Source organism: Fukomys damarensis, unplaced genomic scaffold, assembly GCF_012274545.1.
Source record: "Fukomys damarensis isolate Sample0158 unplaced genomic scaffold, DMR_v1.0_HiC HiC_scaffold_19, whole genome shotgun sequence".
NCBI classification, from domain to species: Eukaryota; Metazoa; Chordata; class Mammalia; order Rodentia; family Bathyergidae; genus Fukomys; species Fukomys damarensis.
Window position 1 is genome coordinate 66,031,996 of NW_022900931.1, and position 9,131 is coordinate 66,041,126.

Genomic DNA, 9,131 nt, shown 5'->3' on the forward strand with positions numbered 1-9,131 from the left:
GGCGCCACTTGTCGCGAGCCGGCGACGCAGAGCACTGTCCAGCAGTGTCTCAAACCTGAAAGAGCAGCGGGGTGGAGATGGGGCAGAGAGAAAGGAAGGACGCCAAGACAAGAGTCTGATCAAGGCGGCGTTTATTGCCGGCAAGCACCGGCCTTTTAAAGCAAAAAACCACAAACTATTATGGGATGGTTTTACCATAGTAACTGAAAGGTCACACAGGAAAAGAGCAAACAGGTTCACCAAAACAACCCACCGTGAGTAGTAGCAACCCGGACAACCACACATCTAAAGGTCAGAGACAAGAAACTGTAACTTTCAGGAATTCCACAAAGGAAACACTCTACCTGCTAAACTGGAGAAACTTAACACATATGGAGTTACTAGAGTTAACAATACTTACAACCAATACTCATGATCCCCACAGTCGGAGACACAGGAATGAGAATGGTATCCTGGCATTAGAAGGGCTACAGTTACGTACTGTCCCCTCAGAATGGATGACAACCTCCTTTTCGGAGCCAGAGGTCAGTAGTTTTCTGCGAGTAGGAAGAGGATCATCTTTTGCCCCGGGGCGGCATTTGTGAGTAAACACAGGGATCCCGCAGCCCCAGTGAGTTGCTAGTCTTGTGCTGAGGATAAATGTTTGTATAAACCCCACATCCACAAGGACCCCACCCGCCCACGCGGTTCACACGAGTTCCGCAGAAACACAAACACCAACTGTGAGCCGGATGATGTGGGAAAGAGCAACACAGCGGCCTTGCCCCGCTGCAGTCTCAAGGGTACAGACAGTGAACAGACAAAAATGTGTAGTTGAAGTTGGCAAGCGCTCGGAGGAAAAGGACAGAAAACTGACAGAAAGCCACAGGAAATGAACCTAGTTTTGATCACAGAACACAGTGTGAATCACAGAATCAAAATTCTACTTTTTTTTTTTTTTAATACCAGGGATCGAACTCGGGACCTTGTGTTTGCTTGGCAGGCAGCAGAACCACTGAGGTAAATCCTCTGGCCCTTACAGAATCAGAATTCTAGGTTGGATCTCAGAGAAAACGACAGCTGTGTTGAATATTAAAGTATTATTAGGAGCTAGCCAGAGGGGCCAGCAGATTCTAGGCTCTGAGAAGGGAGAGGTTTGGTGAGTGCAGGGGCCAAGACCAGGCCCATGTGGCTGGAGCTCAGAGTGAGGGCAAGGGAGAGGGGGTCAGAATTTCCCAGGTGCATTTTACCCTCATTCGTGGTGAGTTCCTTTCCTCAGGGCGGTGTAACTAGGGTAAGTGGGTTCATAGTCAGTGTGGCTTTATCTGTGCAAACCTTGTGCTGCAGAGGTGTTGGATTGAAGATGGGAACCTCTGTAATGGCGTGGTGTTTGCTTCGACTAAAGAAACAGATCCTCTAGAGGACAGGCAAACAAAGGAGAGGAAAGGTGAGGAGTCTGGGAAAGGAGAATGAAAAGAGAGAGGGGAGCGAGGATGGAGACCAGGTCGGGGATGAGTCGGGTGTGGGTGTGGGCGTGGAAATGAAGAGACAAGGCTTCTTCCTGAGCGTTGTTGTTGCCGACAGGGCACGTGTTGCAATGTGGTACACTGGAAGCCTTTTGATTAACCCTATGAGAGAAGCACTGGGCATTTGTTTCTCGATCAATAGTTTCCAATCAGCCCATCGCCTGTTGGCCCACAGGTACTGGGAGAAAAGAGCAGTGTCCCTCAACAGCTGATCCGCCCGGGGCTGGAAGGAGTCTACAACCATTTGCTCAAGAAAAATTATTCGCCTGATAGCCGGGGACATCCTGCTAAAAGTGGTCCAGGAGCGACAGTTACTTGGTATCTGATGCGGGGGTAGAAACCTGCGGGTTCTGCACGGCCTGCCCCTTCCCAGAAGCCCCCGCGAGCATCGTCAGGCCCTGATTGGCTCTGAACAATGCACATGTGCTGATCGGTGCACCTACGGAAGCGACTTGGCCGGGGTACCCGGGCGACTTCCGGAGGGTATCACATGATACCCAGCGGCTGGGGTAGCACGTGACCTCCAGCGGACGCGAGACTGGCGAGGCTCCGCGGAACACCTCGGCCAACTGATACCTTAGCCTTAAGCATTCAGTATCTTCTTCTGAGTCCCTCTTAGTGGCCTGCTCACCGTTATTCCGTGTGTCAGGACGTACAGGTCATCCTGAGTCCTTAAATCCTTCCATTGAATTCGTTCTTCTAGAAAGTAATTTCTCCAAGCACAGTGTCTATAAGTCAGCCAGTCACCTGGTGCTTGCAGCACAATTCCAGGTGGAAGTTCAATTTTCAAGGAAATAGCCAGGGGTCGATACGGTGAGGAAGGGCCTGGCTGCAATACTCAGAACCTGAAACTAGGAGGTAAATCTGGAAAAGGAAATGATTATTTGGGGAGAGGAAAGTGATTGAAGACAATCAATGCACAGGCCGGGGCTTGGGGAAGGAAAGGTGACTTGAAGGATCGCTGCGTATTCTGCAGTAAAACCCCTGCAGGTTACAGGTGAGGAAGAGGAGGAGCAGCAGAGAGGACCAGGACTTTCACCAGAGTGTAAAAGCAGAGGGCTGGATCTTGAACCAGAACATCACTGGGAAGAGACGACAGTCGAAAATATTCACAATTCAAAAAGGACAGAAGTTGGTAGTGGTGATATTAATGATTATGAACACTTATTCAGGGCTTCTACTGTGTGGGGCTCCGGTCTGCGGATTTTACATACATTAGCTCATTTAATCTTCCCAAGGATCCTGCAAGATGGATACCGTTATGATCTACCCATTGTAGGTGTAGAAGCCAAGGCCCAGAGAGGGGACGTGACTTGCTCGCTGCTACACAGCTGGCAAGTGATGGAGCCAGGCTTGGAGTCAGGCAGGCTGACTGCAGAGCCGCAGTCCTGACTACTGCCCTTTGTACACCTTCCTGATTAGTACAGCTGGGAGGGTGGGCTGGGGCAGGGCAGAGAACACACATCCTGTGAAATGCTACAAGAAAATAGAGCATGTTAGGGGTGTATAAAATGCCATGAGACACAGTGTGTAAAAACAATAGCTCAAAGGATGGGAGAAATAGAAATATAGATTATAAAGGGTTTGTCCTCTCTATGTTAAGTAGCATGGTATTATGTGAAGGTGGATAGAATAATAACTTTAAGAGATATATTCCTGTAGCAACAACTTAGAAATTATCTAAAACTATAACTAATAGGCTAGTAGTGGAAATAAAATAGAATTATAAAAATACTCGCTGTATGCAGTATTAGAAAAGAAAGAAGAAAGCAGAAACAAAGAGTAGATGGAACAAATAAAAATTAGAAGGATGATAGATTTAAGGGTAACCATATAAATAATTGCACTATTAATAACATAAGCCTTCTAATTGAAAAGTAGAGGAAATTCCAAGTGTATGGTATTATGAGAGATCTAATTTCCATGTAAATCCTTAGGTAAGTTCAAAGTAAAAGAAAGGGCAAAAATATAAAAGCAAAATCCTAATTCAAAGAACGCTAAAGAGATCATGTTGCAATTAGACAAAATAGACTTCGAGTCATGAAGGATAGAAATAGCATGATAAGAGGTCAATTAATAGAGAACATACGAGTTGTACAAGAGTCTGAATATGGTTGCCTGTGATGAGATTGCTTCAGAATACATAAAACAAGAAGTAGTAAGTGACCACTAGTGGGTACTGAGTTCCTTTTTAGGGAGATGGAAATGTTCTAAAATTAGAGAGCGGTGACATATACACAACTCTGTAAATACTCTAAAAACCACTAAATTGCATACTTTAAGGAGGTGACTTTTTCTGGTGTCTGAATTATATCTCAAAAAAATCTATTTAAAAAACAGTGGCTCAGAGTCAGTTTCAGATGAAGAGAAATTCAGCAGCAATAACCTTGGGGTCATTGTTCACTGAGATTTAACCAAATCCCAACTTGCTTGGATATGGAGCCAGAATACACAGGCACAAGCACACACACCTTTATGTTCTCCATAACAGGTAGAGTCTGGGAATTCCCAAGTAACACTTTTCTTTTACAAACGAGCCAGGCATGGCAGTGCATCCATAATCCCAGTGACTCTGGATGTGGAGGCAGCAATATCACAAGTTAAAGGACAGTGTGAGCAGCTAAGACCCTATCTCAAAATAAAATAGAAAAATAGGAAAGCCTGGGGAATGTAGTTCAGTGGTACAAACTTAAATCCAGAGGCTCAAGACCTAGTACTGCTATATGCATACATACGTACGTACGTACATAAGTGCATACATTCTAATCGAAAGGAGAGCTAAGCACATCAGCTCCTCTCAGTAATTGATAGAGAAAGTAGATGAAAAATAAGTATGGCTATAAAACACTATTCTTTCCAGGTTTAGGGGTGCTGGGGTCTCCCTCTAGAGATGGTTTCTGGGTTCTTTCTGTCTTGAGCAAAAATTTGGTCAAGTGCAAACAGTAGCAAGGTTTTACATTTGCTAAAGAGGGGAAGAGAAAGAGGCTTTGCAGAGCTTGTCTGGACTTGGTAAAAGTAGGAGAATGTCAGCGTGCCCTACAGGATGTGAGCGGGCTACCGAGAAGAGACCCTGTAGGCAGAGCCCGACGATGGCCATCCTTGTTTGTCTCCCACTCCTGAGGCTGGTGTCAGGCCTCCGCCATCCTATCAGGCACCTGCTCGAGTCCTCCTGGGAAGTCCTCGTGCCCGGCTTTGGGAACTGTTCCGCACACGTGCCCTGGGATACTGTAATTAACAGGTTCTGCCTGCTTTCTCAGCTAGTCTTAGCCCCGGTGGAATCTCCTTCCTCACCAGCAACAAAATTGACCTAAGTGGCATTTATAAAATATCCTACCCAACAACAGTAGGAAACACATTATTTTCAATGACCTGTGGAAACTCATAGACCATATCCTTGTCATAAAAATTACTACAGTCAGCCAGGTGTGGTGGCACATGCCTGTCATCCCAGCACTCTGGAGGCTGAGGCAGGAGGATCGCTGTGGGTTCGAGTCCAGCCTGGGCTACACAGTGAGTTCCAGAACAGTTTCAACTACATAGTGGGGCCCTGTCTCAACAAACCAAACAAACAAACAAGTACCCAACAAATTTAAAAGAATGAGAATCATGTGAGATATGTTCTCTAGCCACATGGAATTAAGTTAGAAATTAATGACACATTTAGAAAATCACCAGATATTTTGATATTAAGCAATATATTTCTCAACAACTAGTGGATCAAATTAAAACACACACACACACACACACACACACACACACACTCTACACTAATTTCTTCAGAAATCCATAGCAGAGTACCACAGATTGAGTGGCGTAGAACAGAAATCGATCCCACAGCCTGGAGGTGGCTGGAAATCAGAAATGAAGGAATAGTCTTGTATCTATGACAGGAATTGTACTCAGAGTTGGAGATATTTCTGCCACTGGAACTCTAGGTCTGGGTGGCTTCCTCGATGGATTCCCCCAAACACTTCAGGAATAAGTATTTATAATATACAATTTCTTCATAACATAGAAAAAGAATAGTATATCCTTAATTATTTTACAAAGATTACAATTCTTTGATATAAAAATCAGCTGTAGGATTACAAGGAAGCCATCGACCAATGTCTTTTGTGTGTGTGTGGCCTTTGGGATTGAAACCAGGGCCTTTGCACTACATCACTGGGCTTTTTTATTTTTATTTTTAAATACTGAGACGAGGGCTTGCTAAGTTGCCTGCACTGGGCTCAAACTGGCCTCGGCCTCCCCAAGGGCTGGGACCAATATCCCTTTGATGATAGATACAGAAATGCTCAAAAAAATTAGCAAAATCCCAGAATATTTTTTCAATTCTTGTTTTGTATTAACACATACTTTCAGTACATAACGATTACATTCCTTGTGGGGAGTTGGTACACGTTCATAACACATTTTAATTCTTTTTTTTCATCTCCTTGACCTCCTATCCCTTCTTTTCCCTCCATATCTTGGTCCTGCTTTCCCTTTTGCAGAAGATCTATTTCCCTATTTCTTACTATCTCCCTTTTATTTCGCGCTTTATTTACATTTAGGGTTTCTCATACAAGAGAACCCACGTGATTACTTCACGTAACATTATAATCCCGTGGTGTATCGTTTTCCTACCAGTGATCATGTGGGTTTGCCACAGGACTACACGGTTGATTCAATATTTGAAAATCAATCTGTAATATAGCAAAGAAAAACTCTCTGAGTACCATTGTCTCAATAGAACCAGAGAAAGCATTTGATGAAATTCAACCTCCATTCATGATTTTTAAAAGAGAAGCCCAAGCAAACTCTAAAAAAGAGACATTTTAGGCAAGTAAACAGTATCTAAGAAAAAACTTCTTAATATCGGGAACAAGGCAAGGACGTATACAGGCACCTCTCAGCTTTGCATAGCAGACCCTCTCTAGGTCAGTAAGGCAAGGGGAAAAAACAGGCTGAAAAGGAAGAAACGAGACTGTCCTTATTTACAGACAGCATGGCTGTCTGTGTTGAAAATCCTGAAGAATTAGGAGCTGGGGCTTTAGCTCAGTGGTGCCGCCACCTGCCTCACGATTGCAAGCTCTGGAGTGGGATCCCTGGTACAGAAAAAAACAAGGAAGAAAGAGGGAGAGAAGGACAAGGAGGGGAAAGGGACAGGAGTGGGGAGGAAGTGGGAGAGAGAGAGAGAGAGAGAGACTCTTAAATTATTAGGTAAGATTATCGGTTGTCGACAGAGGTAGTCAGTACACAAACCCTAACCGGATGTCTGTATGCCATGGAGGGAAGTGGTGCTGGAAGCGTTCTGCATCTTGCTAGTGGTGCTGATCAAATGCACACATGCATCTTCCAACTCATGGGACTGCACACAAGAATGGATGCTGTTTTCTTGTTGCAAACTCTAATCTCAGTACAGATCAACTTTTTCCCTCAGCCCAGCCAACTCCCATTTGCTCTGCACTGACCAGAACTGTGTCACGTTGTCACCTCAAGTTGCAAACGTAGTCCAGGACCACCGCCCCCTTCGGTTCCTCCTGACCCTCTAGAGAGACCAGCAAGGGTGTCAGGCTGGAGCGCCCACTGGTCAGCCAGCAGCAAGCGAGCAGTGCTGGGCACAGCACGCAGGAGGAGCCCAGACTCCCGCATCCCAGCCCGGGACCAGTGCTTGTCACAAAACTGTGCTTGTTTATTTTCCCCAGCAAATACTTGTCATACTGGAACCCTTCTGAGCACTGAGAGGACACACAGGGACATTTAACGCAAGTCTGCCCGCAAAGAGAGGGTGCGGAGTGGATTTCCCAGCAAGCTCTTTCCTAAGTTTCCCAGCTAGTGCTCCACAAGGCCATGGGGACCGGGCTCCGGTGCTCCTGTTAGCAGTGCCCCCGAGTCTCTGGCTTTTACCACATCCCTATTTCAGGGAGGAGGAAGAAAGCAATGAGGAAAAGGTACTGGTGCTGATACTAGAAATGAACTTCCTAACACCTCCGGCAAGCAGCCTCTTGGTTTTAAGCAATCAGAGGCTTTCGGAATATTTGCTTGATGACCAAGTCTAGCAGAGGCAGGGATTTTAGTTCTCCATGGTTCGTGTGGTGGAAGAGAAGAGGTATATAACTAGGGAAAACCAAGATGTCAGTTACGGTATCCACATCGCCAGAGCAAGAAATCGAGTACGACAGCACAGCCGTTTTATTTGGAGAACATTTTCATAAGACATGGAATAATTTCTAATGTCTGTGGAGTCTCACAAGACCACTTTGTTCAAATTGTTCTTCCAAGGGCAGATTTATATTAACACAGACGAGAACAAGTCAGTCATGAATATTCATACAAAACTACTGCCGAGGAAAACACCGGTATTCTTATAAACATTCCCAGCTTTGCACGGTATCGAATTCAATTCCTTGAGCCATCTTCTAACACCCAACAAAATCTGTTGATTTACTGCTGCCGGGGAAAGAGCATCGTCAACTCTTTCTGAAATTGATTTACTTTATTATGAAAGCTTAGATTTTAAAACCAATTGGAATTTTATTAGCTAGTATCGTACGCAGGAAAAAATAAAAGTCCAATTGGGATGGCAAGGGGGAGCTGATTAGGTTTTTAATTTACTGTGTCACGTGACCACCCCTAGCTGTAAGAGGCCGGAAAAGAGAGATTGGGTTTAGAGATGTTTTTTTCAAACTTGGAACTCTGTTGCCTAAACAGATCTGCAATAATACAGAGCAAGCAGAAGGCGGGTACCAAGTCGGTCGGTCCTGAGACAGCGCCTTAGATGCCGAACGGGTCCTGATGCTGAAGAGATCTGGGATCCGACCTGCACGGCTCCAGGGAGGCGCTTCCGGGAGGAGGTTACATTTGACCTGGATGTGGACGGAGGTCAGACTGGAGCCAGGCAGCAGAAGAAACGGCAAAAGGGGATGCAAAGCATCCAGTGCACACGCAGAGGTGGGAGCGTGTGAAGAACGGACAGAAAGGGCGTTTTCCTCTGGCTTGGAAAGAAAGATGGCGGCACAGGGAGAGGTCAGGGGCGACGGCACAGGTGGAGCCGAGTCTTGGAGACCCTGGAAGGCAAAGCAACAAATGATCACAGGATGTCCCCTGTACGCACGGCGTGTGATCGGCGCTGAGGCCCACCATGTGCCCGCTGTCCTCTACTCAACAACCCCCCACCGAGAAATGATGACGTCCTGTCCACAGGTGGAGGAAGCAGGCTCTGAGAGGTGAACCTGCCGAAAGTCACTAGAAATCGGGGCAACTGTTCCCACTCTTAGTTCGGTTTGGGGGTCGAAGCCCTGCTGCTCTAGGACCTAAGTAAGGGGCGCATCCGCTGCTGTCAGCGTCCTCCCCTGTGCGGTGGGTGTTAGCCAGTCCCATCTCAGAGAAGAGGCACAGCATGGCGGCTCAGAACCGAGTGTCAGGATCCCCGGATGTGAGGACCTGGACTAATGACCCAGAGCGAGGGAAGCTGCGGTCTAGACCTGGTACTGCTGGTGCTGTATCTATGACCTGGAGCCACAGCTTTAATCTCAGGGGCCTCGATCTCCCCGTGTGTCTGGGGAGCAGTAATAAAACGATGGTGGAAATGGCTTAAGCAGATACAGGGAGATCTGCAAAAAAAAAAAAAAAAAAAAAAAAAAA

At 46.0% G+C, this 9,131-nt stretch overlaps 1 protein-coding gene across 1 annotated transcript in view; it reads left to right on the forward strand.

Annotated features, from left to right (window-relative positions):
- The window catches only part of Siglecl1 (SIGLEC family like 1), a gene marked incomplete at its 5' end in the record, with an annotated part of 11,911 nt that extends 8,639 nt beyond the window's left edge, over window positions 1-3,272 (forward strand). Inside the window, 2 exons of the mRNA XM_010615677.1 lie at window positions 1,327-1,426; window positions 1,681-3,272. The remainder of the gene's footprint in view (window positions 1-1,326; window positions 1,427-1,680) is intronic.
- Between the last annotated feature and the right edge of the window lie 5,859 nt (window positions 3,273-9,131).